Raw genomic sequence first — 19,100 nt, 5'->3', positions numbered from 1 at the left:
GGTGCAGCCATTCTAAAGAACAATCTAGAATTACTTAGGCAAATTAGTATCTGAGATACCCTATGACCCAGCAGTCCTGTTCCTAGTATTCATGTATTCCATGGAAATTCTGTTGTGAAAATGAAAAAGACCATAGCCTTGGAATTTAAAAACAGGACTTTGTAAGAAGTGTACTGCAGGAAGAAAGAAAGGAGGTACTTACCAACCAGGGCTTGGGGAGGCCACATCCTGTTTCCATAATACATCAGCAACTTGTGAATTCTTTTTGACCATAAGTATAGTCTGTGACTCCCACTAGCAACTGCCAGTGCTGCTCTTATAAAGACTGGAGGGCTGGGCCACTTGCCTTCCCACAGCAAGGCTGACTACCACCTTGCCTTCTCTGAGATCCACAGGGGTCAACACTGAGGCCAGTTCCCTCCATTCCTTTCTGGGAGACCTGAGGGGCCTTTTCACAAGTCAGGGACCATGAAGCCTCCACCTACAGGGGCCAAAGCTGAAAAGCAGATGTCCCCAAAACATTCAGGGCCAAGGCAAGGGTCCAAATGGATGCCCACATCCCATATCTAAATATTTAAAATTGGCCGGGTGTGGTGGCTCATGCCTGTAATCCCAGCACTTTGGGAGGCCGAGGCAGGCAGATCACGAGGTCAGGAGATCAAGACCATCCTGGCTAACACGGTGAAACCCTGTCTCTACTAAAAATACAAAAAATTAGCTGGGCGTGGTGGTGAGCTCCTATAGTCCCAGCTACTCGGGAGGCTGAGGCAGGAGAATGGCGTGAACCCAGGAGGTGGAGCTTGCAGTGAGCCGAGATTGCGCCACTGCACTCCAGCCTGGCCCATTAGGGAATCATGATAGGTTTAAAGCAGATCTTTAAGGCAATAAAACCAGAGATGATAGAAACAGAACCATTTTGAGATAATTAGAAGTCAAACTGCCCAAAATACTAAAAGGTAGCACTTACTAGCCAGGAGCCTTGAGTCTACTTAACCTCTCTGGGCCTCAGTGTCTGCAACTGTAAGCAGGTGGGTTAGACGAGATTAACAACCTCAAAGGCCCTCTTCTAGGGACCTCCATTCTTCCATGTGTAAGACAGGTTCTGGGTTGTACATGATTAGGGATTCTCAATTTGGACTCCCCTGAGGGTTCTCCCTCCCACCCCACTGCCCACTCCCCACCCCCCATTTAAATCAGAATCTCATTTTTTAAAGTTCCCCCAGATGATTCTAAGCGCAGCTAGAGCTGAGATCTGCCGGACCCAATGATGCTTTCCAAGATCCTTCTCCCGCCTCCACTGGAGTTCCTCCCTATGAAAGGAGCACATAGGGCGGGATCATCCATCTCTTGGCTTCTCTTATTTCTAGGACTGGCGACTCTCTGAGACTCAGCGTTTCCAACAAGCGGGGCTTTGTCAGAAGAACCGTGGGCTCCGAGGGAGGCCCTGGTCATGGGGTCACCTGCATTTGTGCAAAGCAGCAGGGGTGGGAGATGGGGTTTGAGGCCTGGGCAGACAGGTGCTGTGAATGAGAACCAGGCCCTACGATGGAGCTGCCAAGGCTGGACTTGGCACAGAGAAGACCACTTCTTAACCAGCATGAATGGGCTGATGCCTTCTGGCAGCTCCTCCACCTCCACCAGGCACCTGCGGGCCGGGGCTTCTTGGCAGGTGAGAAGCAACGAGGAGAATGGGGCTTTTCTCAGACTGTTCCCTGGAACAGCATCTCTTGACCTCTGGGGAGATGAGCAGCGGAAAAGACAAGGCATTGCGTGTTCATCTGGGTCCATAAGCGTCTCAGTGGTGGGGAGGCAGAAAGGGAGCTCGTGTGGAAGCGCTACTTACCAGCCTTACATCCGGAGCTTAGCATATTCCAGACACTGAATGAGATTGGCTGATGCTTTGTATCAAATGTAAAGTGGCCTCTTTTTGCACAGCTGGCACTGGAGGCTGATGACCAGGATCCAGAGCTCTCCAGGAGCCTGGCAGGGCCAAGCATGGGGCCTGATTGCGGCTCTGTGGGGGCAGCAGGGACAGTGCCGCCTGCTTAGGTGTCATTGTCAACCAGGACTAGGAGCCTGGGAGTGATGAAATTCCCCTGTCAGGGACAATCGAGCAGGCTTTGCCACCGCCCACCCCTTCTGAGGCCCAGGTCTTAAGTGCAAAGACCACAGATTCCAAACCAGACTCTAGAGCATAAGGTGTTGGTTTGGGAGATGCCTTTTGGATACTAAAATATCAGAAAGTCCATGATAATTCCATTCCAGGTTTATGTGAACAACAGGAGAGAACACTGTCATAAAGACAGTCCCTGAAAATCTGGGGTTAAAATCAAAGTAACATTTGTCATTTATTGATGTCTCCTCTGTGCTCAATGTTTTACAGACTTCATTTTCTAAGATCTTTAAAACAACCAGGTGATGGAGATGCTGTTATTCCTATTTGGCAGTTGAGAAGATGCTGAAGCTCTGGGAAGTGAAGCTGCTTACTCAAGTTGGTAGAGCCGGGATTCAAACTCTGCTCTGATTCCCAAACCTAAGCGTCTCCCACTAGGCTGTGCTTCCTGTAAATCCAGGAGGCAGCTGGGAGAAAGTGTGGCGTGCACATGGCAGAGGTTGTTATTAAAGGAAGACAATGGGGAAGACCCCAGATGCACTGCCACATGACCAGCCATGCAGACATTCCTGGTGTCTGAGACTTCATAAATGTCATTATTGAAGTTTTCAGGAACGTTTTGAAAAGTGAGCAATAAAAGAACTGGATTTAAGCTGGGCACGGTGGCTCACACCTGTAATCCCAGCACTTTGGGAGGCCGAGGCAGGCAAATCACTTGAGGCCAGGAGTTTGAAACCAGCCTGGGCAACGTGGCGAAATCCCATCTTTACTAAAAATACAAAAATTAGCCAGATGTGGTGGCGCATGCCTGTAATCCCAGCTACTCCAAAACTGAAGCAGGAGAATCACTTGAACCCAAGAGGCAGAGGTTGCAGTGAGCCAAGATTGCGCCACTGCCCTCCAGCCTGGGCGACACAGCAAGACTCCACCTCAGAACAAAACAAAAAGAACTGGATTGATTTGTTTCTGTGTTAATCAGGGTTCATGTGATTTTAAGAAGCAAAAACCAGCCAGGCATGGTGGCTTGCTCCTGTAATCCCAGTGCTTTGGGAGGCTGAGGCAGGAGGATCACTTGAGGCCAGGAGTTCAAGACCAGCCTGGGCAACATAGCGAGACCCTGTCTCTACAAAAAATTTAAAAATTCACCAGGTATGGTGGTGTGCACCTGTAGTCCCAGCTACTCGAGAGGCTGAGCAGGACGATCACTTGAGCCCAGGAGTACAAGGCTGCAGTGAGCCGTGATCACACCATTGCACTCCAGCCTGGCAACAGAGTGAGGCACTGTCTCGAAGAAAAAGAAAGGAAAAAAGAAGCAAAAACCTATTCTCCCTATTTAATCAAAAAAGGTCAACGTATGGGAAGAATATGGGGGTGTCCCATGGCCTCCAAGGACAGGAAATGAAGTCAAACTCAAGAAGGAACCAGAACCAGCGACTGCCTGAGCCCCTCCCCCAGCCTGCATTTAGTAAATGGATGCCCAGGCTTTTGTGGGGCGACTCTCCAATTCACTGTTGACTAGGAGGTTTGTGAAATTTCCTACTGGGAGAGAATGGGATTCCCTGGTCTGGCAGTATGGAATCTCAACCGACAATAAGGAAAGTGATGTTTCTGAAACAGAGCTACAGAGTGGATAGCACACAGCTTCTGGAGCCCGATCAGACTTAGGTTTGCAGGCAGACTCTGAGACCCCTAGCTAAGTTATCCTGGGAAAGCTTTGTTGCTCTGAGACTTAGTTTCCCTGATTGAAAAATGAGGATCATAAATCCTGCATTGGATGTGTCAAAGCAGCACAGAGCCTGGTACTCAGTAAGTGTCCAGTGTAACTTCCCCCCCATCACTTCCTGAGATGGAGGTGGCATCTGATAGAGAACCCCTCTGAGGTTATCATCACCCAGGAGTTCTCAGTGTGTGACACTGAGAACAGAGGAAACGGGAAGATTCCAACTGTCTCTTGCAATGGTGACGTGAACTCTTTAAAAAAAAAAAAAAAACAACAAAAAACAAGTTCTGGGCAAGTTTTATTAAACAAAATTTTGTATGGTTTACTTTTCACCAGTGTTCTCTGCCATGCTTCTAATGAACTCAGAATCACCGAGATCAATGATAGACAATGTACAGACTCTAGTGTTTTCTGCATGCTGTGCCTAATTCAATATTCTTGCCATTGTAGTGGCAATAATATCGGACACCAGTTTTGGCCAACAGGGCCTAGTACTCTATTTTGGATTTCCTCAAAGCTGGGCAGTTGTTAGCGAGGATGATCAATTTCGCTTTGCCTTGTCTGATCATCTTCAGGGTCAGCTTGTAACCCAGCATGTACTTTCCACTTTTCATAAGGAGCTGGAGGCTACAGTTGATTCAGTCTAGCAACTTTCTCCATCCTCTTTATGGCCACCATATTCCTGCCCTTAGGTCTGGGATGGCCTCCAACCAGGATCAGCTGCCAAGATTTCTGGGGAGTGAGGAAGGAAGCATTAACTACTCTGGGTATTAACACTTGACCGGAATAGAAATCTGTACAATCTTGTCTTCATAAGAATGGTTTTCTTCCCCTGTTTGAAGTCCCAGAGACACTGGCTAGGCTTTGGGGAAAACTAAGAAGAAAATGCCCACCATAGAATTTTCATAGATAGAGCTATAGGAGGAAAAAAGGGAAGTGGTGGGTTTGTGTATTGCTCTAATTAGCAAAATCAGGAAGTAACACAAACCACAAATGTGACCTGCATTTAAAAATCATTTTCTCAGTTGGGCACTGTGACTCACATCTGTAATCTTAGCACTTTGGGAGGCCAAGGTGGGAGGATTGCTTGAGACCAGGGGTTTGAGACCAGCCTGGGCAACATAGTGAGACCCCAGTCTCCACACACACAAAAAATTAATCAGGTATGGTGATGCATATCTGTAGTCCTAGCTACTTCGGGAGGCTGAGGCAGGAGGATTGCTTGAGCCTAGGAGTTCAAGGCTGCAGTGAGCTATGATCATGCCACAGTACTCCAGCATGGGTGACAGTGAGACTCTGTCTCTAAAAAATAAAAAAAATTGTTATCTTCTGATGGCTTTTTCTTTTTTTTTTTTTTAGATGAAGTCTCGCTCTGTCACCAAGGCCGGAGTGCAGTGGCGTAATCTCAGCTCACTGCAACTTCTGCCTTCTGGGTTAAAGCGATTCTCCTGCCTCAGCCTCCCGAGTAGCTGGGACTACAGGCACCCGCCACCACGCCCAGCTAGTTGTTTGTATTTTTAGTAGAGACAGGGTTTCACCGTGTTAGCCAGGATGGTCTCGATCTCCTGACCTCGTGATCTGCCCACCTCGGCCTCCCAAAGTGCTGGGATTACAGGCGTGAGCCACCGCGCCCTGCTCTGATGACTTTCTTATCTATCATTTTGTGATGCCCAAAGTGTCCCCAAGAATAGGGCTTATTTATTGCCATGCAGAGAGAGGAATCCAGATGTCCTAAAATCCTGGCTCAGTTTCCAGAGTCTGCGCTTAGCCCATCTCTTGGGAGACAGAGAGACAATATTCTTTCAAAACGAATGAGACGGCATGCCAATTCTGCCCCCCTTCCCTGGCTCCCTCCAAGAGTGGGTCAGCCTGGGCTCTCCAAGCAGCTCCCTTTTCACTCTCAGGCCTTAGAAAGGACCTGATTCCAGGCAGGAAGTCAAACTCCACAGCTCTCTGCTGCCCGTACGTACTACAGCAGCCATCAGGAGCATTAGGGTCTGGCCCAAGAGCTGCCACCAAAGACTCTGGTTTCTGTTCCACCTGAGATTGGGTCTGGATACCTCAATGACCAAAACTGGAGACCTCTGGAAAACAGATGAGGGAGGTGAGAGGGGACAGGAATAAGAACCTGCATGCACCCGTGTAGTGCAGTGACAGAATCACGGCTCACTGCAGCTTTGACCTCCCAGGCTCAAACAAGCCTCCCACCTCAGCCTCCCAGTGTTGGGGTTACAGGCTTGAGCCATGGTTCCCGGCCAGTTTTTTTCTTTTAATAGTTCTTAACCTTTTCTGGGCCATAGATCACTCTAGGATCTTAAGAGGATTCCTAGGAGACATGCCCCAGGAAAAGGCACACGTGCACACAATCTGACAGGCAGCATCAGGATGATCCCTATAATCCCAGCACTTTGGGAGTCTGAGGCAGGAGGATTGCTGGAGCCCAGGATTTTGAGACCGGCCTGGACAACGTAGTGAAACCCTGTCCCTACAAAAAAATACAAAAAATAGTCAGGCATGGTGACACGTGCCTGTAGTCTCAGCTACTTGGGAGACTGAGGTGGAAGGTTGCAGTGAGCTGTGATCATGCCACTGCACTATATTCTGGGTGAAAGAGAGAGAGAGAGACAGAGAGAGAGGGGGGAAGGACGGAAGGAAGGAAGGAAAGGGGGGAAAGAAGGGGAAAGAAAGAAAGGGAAAGAAAAAGGAAGAAAGAGGACAAATTTAAAAATTGACATAGTTTAACTGAGCAAAGAAGGATTTGTGAATTGGGCAGCCCTTCAATGAGAGGGTCCAGCTAGTCATGTGGTATAAGAAGATTTATGGACAGAAAAAGGAAAATGACCTACAGAAGGTGGAATGGAGGTGCAGAAACAGCCCACGTGGTTACAACATGCATTCGCCTGATTTAAACATGATTTGAACAGTTGGCCACCTGTGATTGGCAGAAACTCAATGACTGGCACAAGAGGAGGTTACAGTCTGTTCACACATCCAGTTAGGTTACAGTTCACTAGGTAGGAGAAACCTTTAGGCCGAACTTAAAATATGTAAGGAGGCAGTTTTAGGCTAAACTTAATTTAACAGAACCATCACTAGAACCCATTCAACTGCCTTAAGGGCGACAAAAAAAAAAAAAAAAAAAAAAAGAATGGTACTACCGCTGGGTGTCCTGGAAAGTTCAGCGCTGCAATTACTCGCTTCAGAGCCACACGGTCTTTGCTCCCTGTCCCACTCTGTCTGTGCTACATCCCTGTCTGGGCCACCTCAGCTGAGGCTGGGGTGGATGGGCACAGACATTACCAAGAAGGTTCTGAGAGTGGGTGTGAGGGGACAGCTCTCAGGGAGGCAGGTGTAGGCGGGGCAGGTACTCAACACAGTGTCTGCCGCACCTAGGAAAAGGAAGAGCACTAGAAGAAGAGTCCAGAAAGCCTGGGATTTGAGGAGGTTTCCTTCCCCAGAGGCCCTCTGAGCTGGGGTTTTCCCAGTAGATTCCTAGTCCTCTTTCTCAGGTCATTCCAGCTCATTAAAGATTCAAATGAAGGTCTGGAAGCCCAGGGTGACTGTTCCAGAGCTCACAAATGCTCAGGCTGGTTCCCACGTGCTCATCCCCCAGACCCCCACCTCCAGGAACTCATTGGCATATGCCTTCCTTCCGCGGCAGCTCCTTTTCCTCTTTGTGCCCCCTCACTGGGGCTGGAGGGCTGGGTTCTGATTCAGGTAGGAGAAGAGGCATGTTGAAACATTTGCATGCAAGACAGACATACAACATTGTAGGGAGAGCAAACAATTCACTGAGTCTATCTCTGGCCCTCTGCTGGTGAGATACGTGATCTTGGAGAAGCCTCAGTTTTCTCTTCTGTAAATTAGGGGCAGTAATTTTTTCTTAGTGAACCCTCCCTCCTGGCTGGGCACGGTGGCTTACTCCTGTAATCCCAGCACTTTGGGAGGCCGAGGCAAGTGGATCACCTGAGTTCAGGAGTTTGAGACCAGCCTAACCAACATGGTGAAACCCCATCTGTACTAAAAATACAAAAAAATTAGCTGGGTGTGGTGGTGCATGCCTGTAATCCCAGCTACTCAGGAGGCTGAGGCTGAAGAATTGCTTGAACCAGGAAGCGGAGATTGCAGTGAGCCAAGATCGTGCCATTGTACTCCAGCCTGGGCAATAAGAACTAAACTCCATCTCAAAAAAAAAAAAAAAAAAAAAAGAAGAAGTCTTCCTCCCGTCACCCACTTTGCTAGTTTTTGCTCTATTCTAAAGCTCATTCAAGTATCAGCTCCTCTAGGAAAGCATCCTTGTCACTCTTTTCTCACCTTCCAAAGCTAGGTTAGGTGCCATCCGTCCCTTTTTCCCCATAGCATCTCACGCTTATCTCTAATCTGAGCAGCCCCAATCAGGCTGGGTTGTGACAGCAGGATCGCTGGTGTGTTTCTGCCACATGACTGGAAGGAAATAGAACAAATAGAACAGGAGCTGAGAAATAACCTCATTGTTGCGCAGAGATTGTGGAGGTTGTTTCTGCAGCATGTCCTAGCCTATCCTGACTGATTCATCCTTAGCATTTCTTGCATGGAAGTGAACAGTCTCAGTCTATCTCCTGAGGTTGTTATGAGAATGAAATGATAATGCCTCTAACTCTAGCACTGTTAGTAGTTTTTCATAAATTTTAAAGATGATATGACCAACATGGGAGGAAATCAAATGTTCTCATTAATAGCATGGACGCTGGAACCTGGCTACCTAGGTTCGAACCCCTGCTCTGCCATTAATCTGTCAGTGTAGGAATAAGAATAGAATCTAGCTATTGTGTGAAGATTAAATGAGGTAACATATGTGAAGTGCTGGTGCTTGGAATTCCTGGGTGTTTGTGTGGTTGGGGATGGTGTGTGGTGGTGGAAGCTGGGGCTGACAAGGTAAGCAGAGGCAGGTATAGCCTTGGATTACAGAGATGGAGGCAGATCCAGGTTTGGGAGGCCTGATGCTTCTGTAGTTCTTGGTTCTCTAAGAAAAGAATACAAAACTATGAATGCCAAGTTAGAAGTGAAAGTGAATGCTTACATACAAATTTTATGAAGTTGTCCAGTACCACGAACATCACAAGATTCAGAAAAACACCTAATATTTTTATTAACAATTTGAAATATTCTATTATGATCATTTTCCTACTATATTTGGCTGCATAATCTTTAATCACCTTGCTATGGTCTAAATGTTGGTGTCCTCGCAACATTTCTATGTTGGAATCTAATTTCTAATGTAATAGTATTAAGAGATGGGGTTTTTGGGAAGTGATTCAATCACGATACCCCACCCACAGGAATGGGACTCATGCCCTTATAAAAGTGGCTCGAGGGAGCTCATTTGTCCCTGCTGCCACGTAAGAACTCAGCAAGAGGGTGCCATCTTTGACTCAGAGAGCAAGCCCTCACCAGACACTGAGTTGGTTGGCACCTTAATCTTGAACTTCCCAGCCTCCAAAACTGTGTGCAATACATTTCTATTGTTTATAAAATACTCAGCCTAAGGTATTCTGTTATAGTAACCCGAATGGACCAAGACACATCTTTGTATAAACAAGGATTTTGTTACATTTTCCATAGAGAAAATAGATAATCAGCCTCTCTCTCCTAGTGTGGTTGATCATAATTTGTTTTTATATGGAGGCCGGGTGCAGTGGCTCATGCCTGTAATCCCAGCACTTTGGGAGTCCAAGGCGGGTGGATCACCTGAGGTCAGGAGTTCGAGACGAGCCTTGCCAACATGGCGAAACTCCGTCTCTACTAAAAATACAAAAATTATCTGGGTGAGGTGGCGATGCCTGTAATCTCAGCTACTTGGGAGGCTGAGGCAGGAGAATCGCTTGAACCTGGGAGGCAGAGGCTGCAGTGAGCCAAGATGACACCACTGCACTCCAGCCTGAGCAACAGAGACTCTGTCTCAAATAATAATAATAAATAAAAATAAAAACATAATTTGTTTTTATATGGAGAGTTTGGAATTCTTTGTTTCAGCTCCGTAACAAATGTCACATGTAAGGGATATAAGTTTTTTTAAGATTGTTGTCAAATTTGAGGAAGTATCAAATTCCTATCGTGAATGAACTATAAGTTTTCAGGGCAGTTGAAGTTTTCTCGCACAGTGAATGCTTAATGCACAGTGACTCATTAAATTGATAACACCCATAACCAGTAAGTCCTCAGTGTCTTCTCCATAGTGTGGGTCAGGTGTTTGATATTATCTTCATAGTTGTTAGTATTCCTTAGCAAATCATTGAGCAAGTTTAAATCTATTCCTAGTGGGTCCCTGTAATTCACTCTTATCATTAGATTATCAAGCAATCCAAAAGCCTGACTATTGTTGTTATTTAAAATGTGTCTCTTATTCTCAATTAATTATGTTTTAGTATTACCTGAAATTGATTTTTTTATGCTCCTCAGTGTCAGAATAATTTTCTTTGGTTTTATTGCTCATCTTTATTTCTTTTTGTTTCATGTACCATTTTTTTACTATGTGAATTTTTCTAGAGGATTTCAAAAATATATTTAAAGACACAAAAAATAAAAGATGCCCTTCATATATATCCACATCAGGAGACTGCAAATTTCTCACCTGTTTTACTGAAAAGTCCCCAAAGCATCTTTCCAAAGTGTGATTAAAATGGAGCATTTCCAACTCAATCTCCCCTTAGCAAGACCCCAAAATGCCCTGAGCCAGGACACTGTCACCTGATGGAAGAGAAATTTGATAAAGGAAAGTTAGAATGAAAAGAAACAGTGATCTTAATAGATGGCCACTAAAATGTCTTAATTTTTCAAACTTTGCAAAAATATATGATCATGTGAACCTTTTGCCAGGGTCTCTCCCAGGGCCTTAAAAGGTCCCACAAGCTTAATCATTGAGTTAGGCACTGAACTGTGGCCTGAGAATTCTTAGAAATTCATTTGTACTCTGTACGAAGCTACTAACTTCTATTGCTGTTATGAAAATTAATCAGACCTGGTTTTTCCCTTCAAGTACCTTTCAGGGAACACGAGGTATACAGAGAAAGTATTAAAAAATAGCTTAGTGGCAACTGTTTTCTGTTATATATGTATATTTATAAAAAACTACTTGGAGGTAATTTTAGAGTCATATGCAGTTGTAAGAAATAAAGCAAATGAAACACCGTGCAAGGTTATATTACATTATCACCATCAGGATATTAACATTGATACAACCCGCCAAATTTATGCAGATGTCACAGTTTTACATACACTTGTGAGTGTATTTAGTTTTGTACAATTTTATCACATATCCATGAGTTGCTTTATTAAAGTAACTTTTAATGCTTAATTTAAAAAAAAACCCTTCAGAATAATAAGCGTTTGAAATGTAACTGAATAAAGATGCTTATAATCTTGCATTTAAGATTTGGATTTTATTCTGAAGGCGGGAAAGGGCCACTACAATGGTTAGAATGTACATTTTCTGAAAGCTCAATGTGGACATGGTGGAGGATGGTCTGGCTGGAGCAGGCTACCCATCCGACAGGGGCTGTTCACCCCCGAGGGTCTTAGACTCTCAGGGTTGCTCTCGGTAGAGTGCTACCTGCCGAGACTCCTTGCCCAGCAGCCACTCACTCAGACCCCGCCTACTCCCTGGGCCCCGCCCACCCCCGCGCCGGGCCCAGCTGCTCCTCGCTAGGGCCCCGCCCTCCCCAGTTCCCTGAACACAAACCTCGCTGAACCTTTCCTGAGCGCGGAGCCCTGAGAATCCAGTGGTGAGCAAAACGCTGACAGCCCAGTCAGGGAGACAGACAGTAAACACATGCCCCCAAATATATAATCATGTAATTACAGGCTGTGGGAAGTGTTGTGAAAGGAAAACACACCGGACGATGTGGGTCTCCAGGGGTCCGGGGCGGAATTCCCTGCGGAAGCTTCCCAGTCAGATCTGGACCTGAATCCTAGCGCTCCACTCGCGAGGCGGGTGTCCTGAGCAGGCTGGGTGGTCCAGCTGGACCATGGGCTCTCGGATCCAAGTGTCTCGACTGTCGAGCCTGGTGTAAACTGGCACTTCCAAAGCGTAGTCCAGAAAGGTTAGAGCTTTAGCAGCTTCTTGGAATGTGCATTTATTTTTGTTTATACTGCTCCCTTCTATGCCCACTCCTTGGAGGAACTTTTTTGATCTCTTGCAGAACCTAGGCTGGATAAGAATCCCGTCCGTGTGATCCAAAAGTGCCCTGTGCCTTATTACAAAGCTCAATTTGCACGGTATTGGGATTTCCTGTGGGCCTTTCTCAGCAGCTTCCAGGCCCCTTGGATCCCGGGTTGTGCGTTCGTCCTTTCTCTCTCTCAGACGCACTGGCAGCATCATCACCGTCATCATCGGCATCATAACTAACTTCTATGCAGTGCTTTTAGGGTGCTGGGCATTGAGCTAAGCTCTACGTTATTAATTCATTTTAATCCTCATACTCTGGCTCCTGGCAGGCACTTTATAAAACGTGTTCATTAATAAGACACAATGGAAGGAAAAAAATCACTGATTTATTTTTTCTAGGCACTCTTAACTTCACAGAGGAGGGGACTTTGAGATGGATTTTGAAAGCGGAGTTCACCAAGCAGAGACATTGGGATTCATCACTGGAGAGGAGCTTGGGCAGGTATAACAGGTGCATCAGGTGTTCTAGGAATGGTGATTAGAAAAGTGTGGCTGGATATTAGGTACGGGCGTGAGGATGTGGAGGAAGAAATATTGAAACAACACCGATCTGGATATATATAGCTTAAGCTTTACAGATGGTTATCTTAATTTTGTGAATCCGTGCAACATACTTTATGGGGATTTCCAGAAACACTTTGGGGATTGTTGTAACTAGGGTCCTGCTGTAGCAAGTGGGAGCAAGAGTCAGTCAAAGACGGGTTCTAGGTCTACAGATGAAACAAGGTTACTTATTTTTCTGCTGGAGAGTGGAAGCTTGGGTGATAAAATGTTAGAGGAATAAAAAAAAGAATGTAGCCTCTTCCTCTCTCAGCGCAGGGTGCCCATAACTTGTGCTCTTTCTGCTGCTCCCAGCTCTTGGATACAGCCGATGACGCCATGGGTTTCAGAGATCTGAAAAGCCCGGCTAGCCTCCAGGTGCTCAACGATTACCTGGTGGACAAGAGCTACATCAAGGGTATGTGCCATCACAAGCACGTGTGGCAGTATATGAAGCAGTGTCCGGCCCACCGCCTGCTGACTTGTGTCATGCCCTATGTTGGTATAATCAGATCAAGTCTTATGAAAAGGAAAAGGCCAGCCTGCCAGGAGTGAAGAAAGCTGTGGGCAGGTATGGTCCTGCTAAGGTGGAAGACACTACAGTAAGTGGAGCTACAAATAGTAAAGATGATGATGAAATTGATCTCCTTGGATCTGATGAGGAGGAAAGTGAAGAAGCAAAGAGGTTAAGGGAAGAACAAACACCTTGCACAATATGAATCAAAGAAAGCCAAAAAACTTGCACTTAAGGCTAGGCGTGGTGGCTCATGCCTGTAATCCCAGCACTTTGGGAGGCCAAGGTGGGTGGGTCATTTGAGGTCAGGAGTTCGAGACCAGCCTGACCAACTTGGTGAAACCCCCCCCCCCAACTAAAAATACAAAAATTAGCTGGGCGTGGTGGTGGGTGCCTGTAATCCCAGCTACTCGGGAGGGTGAGGCAGGAGAATCGCTTGAACCCGGGAGGCAGAGGTTGCAGTGAGCCAAGATTGTGCCACTGCACTCCAGCCTGAGTGACAGAGACTCCATAAAAAAAAAAAGTAAAATAAGATCAATAGAAGAAAAAATACATAAGTGCAAAAATTAGAGAGGATCATCAAACCTAAAAGAAAAAAAACCTGCACTTGTTGCCAAGTCTTCCATCTTAGACATGAAACCTTGGGATGATGAGACAGATATGGCGAAATGAAAGGAGTGAGTCAGAAGCATTCAAGCAGATGGCTTAGTCTGGGGCTCATCTAAACTAGTTCCAGTGGGATACAGATTTAAGAAACTTCAAATACAGTGTGTGGTTGAAGATGATAAATTTGGAACAGATATGCTGGAGGAGCAGATCGCTGCTTTTCAGGATTATGTATAGCCCATGGATGTGGCTGCTTTCAACAAGATCTAAATTCCATCCTGGATCATTGCACTTAAAGAAAAGCTTGAAAGATTAAAAAAATGTAGAGTTAGACAAGCTGGAAATTTAATCTAGTTTTAGTCACTTATGCTGATTGGGTGACTTTGGGCAAATTCATCGAAGTCTCTGTAAAATGGGGATAATGCTAAAATCTACCTCATAAGGCCATGTGTTTAATAAGACGGCAGAGCAACTGAGCGTTTTAAAAACACCCTACCTATTTGTTTGTTGTTTTAATCACAACAGTACAGTCCAGGCTTGTCTAATTCTTGTTAATATGTGGTAACCAGCCATTTTGTAACCTATGTTTCTTAAGTGACACCAACTTTAAATGCAGACCTGATAACAGTTTTGGAACATTACACTCTAGATTTGTTCCCACCACCTGTGGGAGAACCCCTCCCCTCCATTTCTCTCCAATTCCTCTGATTCATGCTTTCCCTGAGACCTAGAGCCTTGCTTCTCAAGGTGTGGTCTGCAGACCAGCATCACTGCTTTCAGCTGTGATTGGTTAGAAATGCAGACTCTTGGCCAGGCGTGGTGGCTCACGCCTGTAATCCCAGCACTTTGGGAGCTTAAGGCAGGCGGATCACCTGAGGCTGGGGGTTTGAGACTAGCCTGACCAACATGGAGAAACCCCCATCTCTACTAAAAATATAAAATTAGCCGGACATGGTGGAACATGCCTGTAATCCCAGCTACTCAGGAAGACTGAGGCAGAAGAATCACTTGAACCTGGGAGGTGAAGGTTGCGGTGAGCCAAGATCACGCCATTGCACTCCAGCCTGGGCAACAAAGAGTGAAACTCCATCTCGGTAATAATAATAACAATAATAATAACAGATAGTATTTATTGATTGCTTACCATGTGCCTGGTGTTATGCTAAGCACTTAACGTGCATTGTCTCATTCTGGGGGCACATTTCATCTTTATTTTAGCCATTCCAGCAGATACATAATCAGAGCCATGTAGTTCTCAAACCTCTTTAGTGGATGCTATTGGTTCAGTGGTCACTATTGGTTGTCTATCCAAAATTTGTTTCTACAACTTTCTTTCCAGCAGAATCCTATTTTCTCACATCTCCACTCCTCACCATCGGCTTCAGGGAGAGCTGACCTGAGCCCTAGTTCCATGTAAAGGCTTTTATTAACTAAGGGTAATCCCATTTCCCTTGATAATTGGTTCAGGAATGGGCAGATGACCCAATTCTGTCCAAAGAGTCTTCAGGAGGTCTGTTGGGAAGGTTTCTTACTCTTAAGAGGGAGTTGCAGGGAAAGGCGATCTTCTTGGCTATTGTCATGTCTGGATGTTATGCTTGGAACTTCTGCCATTTGGCTACGGGTTTCGGGATGAAGCTCTCTCTGCAGTGATGGAGCAGAGCGATGCTTCCTTACCAGCGTGGAGCCGCTAGATCAACCCTCTGGGCTTCCAGGTGTTGTGAGATTCATTTCTTATATAAGCCAGACTGAGTGAGGTTTCTGCTCCTTGCTTTTTTTTTTTTTTTTTTTTTTCTGGAGACAGAGTCTCACTCTGTCACCCAGGCTGGAGTGTAGTGGTGTGATCTCGGCTCACTGCAACCTCCACCTCCCGGGTTCAAAGGGATTCTCCTGCCTCAGCCTCCTGAGTAGCTGGGACTACAGGTGCCCGCCACCACGCCTGGCTAATTTTTGCGTTTTTAGTAGAGACGGGGTTTCACCATGTTGGCCAGGATGGTCTCTATCTCCTGACCTCGTGATCCACCTGCCTCGGCCTCCCAAAGTGCTGGGATTACAGACATGAGCCACCGCACCTGGCCGCTTCTTGCTTTCTAACAGATATAATTTGGTTTAGAGTTGGTGCCCAGTAACCTCTGTGGGAAGTGCTGGTCCCCAGAAGACGCGGCTACATCCTCCTAGAGGCTTTCCTTATGGGGTTTTCATGAAGGAAAGCTTCTCTCCCCATTCGCCGAGGCCAATGGAATGGAAAAGGAAGGAAGGGATTCTCCTGAAGATGAAGACTGTCTCTTCTATTTGTTATTTGTGTGACCCTCGGCAAGCACTTTCCCTCCTTGAGACTTCGTTTTCTTATGTGCAGATGGCGGGGCCAAGGATCCCAACTTGCTTTCCAGGGTGTTGGTGAGATTCCAGTGAGACGCTGGAAGGGCAAGTTTTCATCACCAATCAAAGGCCTGCAGATCCAGGACTGACACTACTTGTGGACATGCTTACCTCACAAAGCTGGTCAGTGCCAGAGCTGGGGCTCGATCTAAGTCTCCTGACCCCCAGAGCAATGTTTCTTCTATCATAACCTGACTCAGCCTCTGCCCTAAGGGGTCATCTATTTTCTGCCTTTTTCTTTCTCAAATGCAAGGCATGAGCACGCCCTGAAATATAACTGTGTCAGGGTTTCCTGGGGCATTTCTTTCAACTCGACCATTTCCACCCCCACCTTGGCCGGGCTCATCAGGGCCCGGCTTGGCCAACCCTGGCGTTGTAATGCATTGGCCGGGACGGGCCTTTGTTGCCTCTTTGGGCTGCAGCCCCCCTCCCACTCACTGTTGCCTACGGCCACTTTTGCTCATTTCTCTTGGGAGCTGCCTAGCTGCAGAGAAAGGCCTTTGGAACCCTTCTCTTTTCAGCCATCCTTTATTGAATTTCACCTCCATTTTTTTCCTTTCCAAATAGGAACATCATTTATCCAGGACTTTTAAGTTGCAGAGGTCTTCAAGAGCTTTCTCTTTCCCAGCTGCATTTGTTGACACACAGTCAATCTGTTTCTTGCCTCCACTCCCCTTCCCCCACCCCTTCCCCCCACGCAGGCCATAAAGTGTCTACAGCTGTGCCCTTTATTACCCGTCCCTTTCTATGCCCACGAGGGGGATGAGCTGAAATATAGCACAGCCATTACTGCTAACAAAAAGGGACAATTTTAAAGCATTTCTGCTTTTCATCAGGGAAGCTGATGGCACAAAAAGAAAATGCATCATTTTATTGTAAATGTTTTTAAAATATGGGTCACTTGGCCATAATCAGCCTCCAAAGTCGGACAAGTTTAAAGCGAAAGCAGTCACATAGATATCAGGTTTTTCCCCTTGCCTTTTAAATTATGCTAATTGACACCAAGAAAAACAGGGAGAGGGTAGCTCCTACCAACCCACACGCACCATCTCCAACTCCCTCCTCTCTCTACAGTGAAGAGCATGGGAAATAAGTTTGCGGGGCCAAGAATGGTGCCCCCAGACTAAGAAGCCCTTTTTACTTTTTACTTCTGTTTCAGTAAGTATTAAGACTAAGAGGCTTGTGGTCTGGTCTTTCAGGATGGGATGCTTTTCCCAACCCTGGTGGAAAGGAAACTCTTATTATGTTTGCTGAAAAACTTCCAAATGCGGAAGGCTGCCTGACAGACCTGGTGTGTGTCTGGGATGGCTGGGTCTGGCCAGGAGCAGAGGGTCTGGTTGGAACAGATATGCTGGTAGGGCAGGCAACGGAAGTGGTTGCTCTTCCAAAGGGGACACTCTCTGAGTGATTTTGAAGATAAATGGATATGATGGTTGTTGGGACTATGGTGAGAGATTAGAGGTAGCAGAAAGAAACATACCATATTCAGATTGATGGTCAAAAGGTGTCCCCTTGCCACCCACTCCTGTGCAGCCCCCACCCCCGGGTTACTGCCTCTTATAGTGTGAACCAGGCTCCACCTCTGGGAAAGGAAGTAGGGCTTGAGAAGAGGATTTGAGCCATAGGAAATAGGACCAAGTTTCTAATGCAACTGGAATGAGGTGGGCTGGATTATCCACTCCTGAGAACCAGCTGTCTACATGATACAAAGAATTGAGGCGTGGAATCCAAAGAGCTGGACCCAAGTCCTGGCTTTCCAGTGCACTAGCTCCATTAACACAACCTCTCCGAGCCACAGGACCCCAGTCTGAAATAAGGATGGCAGTGGAGAAACTTGCACCACACAACTCTGCTATGGGCAGTCAATGAGCTCATGTGCGGGATGTGAATCTGGCAGGTGTTCAATGGTCAAGGAAAATATTTGATGAAACTGATTCTGAACCAGGAGGTGGAGCCCCAGGATATGCTATGTGGGCTAAATGGACAGCTAGACAGTTTTCCAAGACATTCAGATTCGAAACTAGAAGTGGTATCAAGGGATGCTTAGAAAGTGTCCCTAGATAGAGATGCATGAAGAAGAGGCATATTGGATGAGGGTGCTGAGTCCTTTGGTGGGTAGAGGGCATGGCTTAGAATCTGCCAATCTGCTTTTGATTCCAAATCTACTGCTAAGTAGTTAAGTGACCTAAGCTCAGCCACCACTTCCCATCAGTACATTAGGAATAAAAGCAGTGGGATGATACAAGGTTGTTGTGAGGACTAAAATGAGATTAATCATACAAAGCCCTCAGTGCATCAACTGTCAGAGTAACTTATTACATTTTGTTATTCTTATTATTCCTGAGAACTTGCAGGTGAGAAATGGAGACTGGTTGATGATGGCTTCTTTCCCTTCCCCTCCGCTCCCCTCCCCTCCCCTCCCCTCCCTCCCCTCTCCTCCCTCCCCTCCCCTCCCCTCCCTCCCCCTCCTCCCTCCCCTCCCCTTCCTCCCCTCCCCTCCTCTTCCCTCCTTTCCTCTCCTCTCTCCTCCCCTCCCCCTTCCTCTCCTCCCCTCCCCCTTCATCTCCTCTTCCCTCCCCTCCTCTCCTCCCCTCCCCCTTCCTCTCCTTCCCTCCCCCTTCCTGTCCTCCCCTCTCCCTTCCTCTCCTCCCCTCCTCTTCCTTCCCTCCCCTTCCCTCCTCTTCCTCCCACCCCCTCCCCTCCCCTTCCTCCCATCCCCTCTCCTCCCCTCCTCTTCCTCCCCTCCCCTCCTCTTCCTCCCCTCCCCTCCTCTTCCTCCCCTCCCCTCCTCTTCCTCCCCTCCCCTCCTCTTCCTCCCCTCCCCTCCTCTTCCTCCCCTCCCCTCCTCTTCCTCCCCTCCCCTCCTCTTCCTCCCCTTTCCTCCCCTACCTCCCCTCCCCTCTTCTTCCTCCCTTCCCCTCCCCTCCCTCCCCTACCTTCCCTCCCCTCCCTTCCTTCCCTTCTTGCCAGCCTGCCAAATCAAAGAGAGTAATTGTTTAGCACAGGTTTCTTAAGAATTGACTCTAAA

The 19,100-nt window shown here is 46.8% G+C and overlaps 1 long non-coding RNA gene and 1 pseudogene across 1 annotated transcript in view; both read left to right on the top strand.

Moving 5' to 3' along the window:
• Nucleotides 1-16,195, top strand: part of LOC129526012 (uncharacterized) — a 56,146-nt gene extending 39,951 nt beyond the window's left edge. Inside the window, exon 4 of the long non-coding RNA XR_008670579.2 lies at nucleotides 16,050-16,195. This is a non-coding gene — a long non-coding RNA (uncharacterized lncRNA). The remainder of the gene's footprint in view (nucleotides 1-16,049) is intronic.
• On the top strand, nucleotides 12,272-13,966 carry LOC101145278 (elongation factor 1-beta-like; annotated as a pseudogene).
• Nucleotides 16,196-19,100: the final 2,905 nt, after the last annotated feature.

Source organism: Gorilla gorilla, chromosome 10 (genome assembly GCF_029281585.2).
Source record: "Gorilla gorilla gorilla isolate KB3781 chromosome 10, NHGRI_mGorGor1-v2.1_pri, whole genome shotgun sequence".
NCBI lineage: Eukaryota > Metazoa > Chordata > Mammalia > Primates > Hominidae > Gorilla > Gorilla gorilla.
Note: the sequence above shows the minus strand (reverse complement) of the source record. Positions and strands in the feature narration are given on the sequence as shown.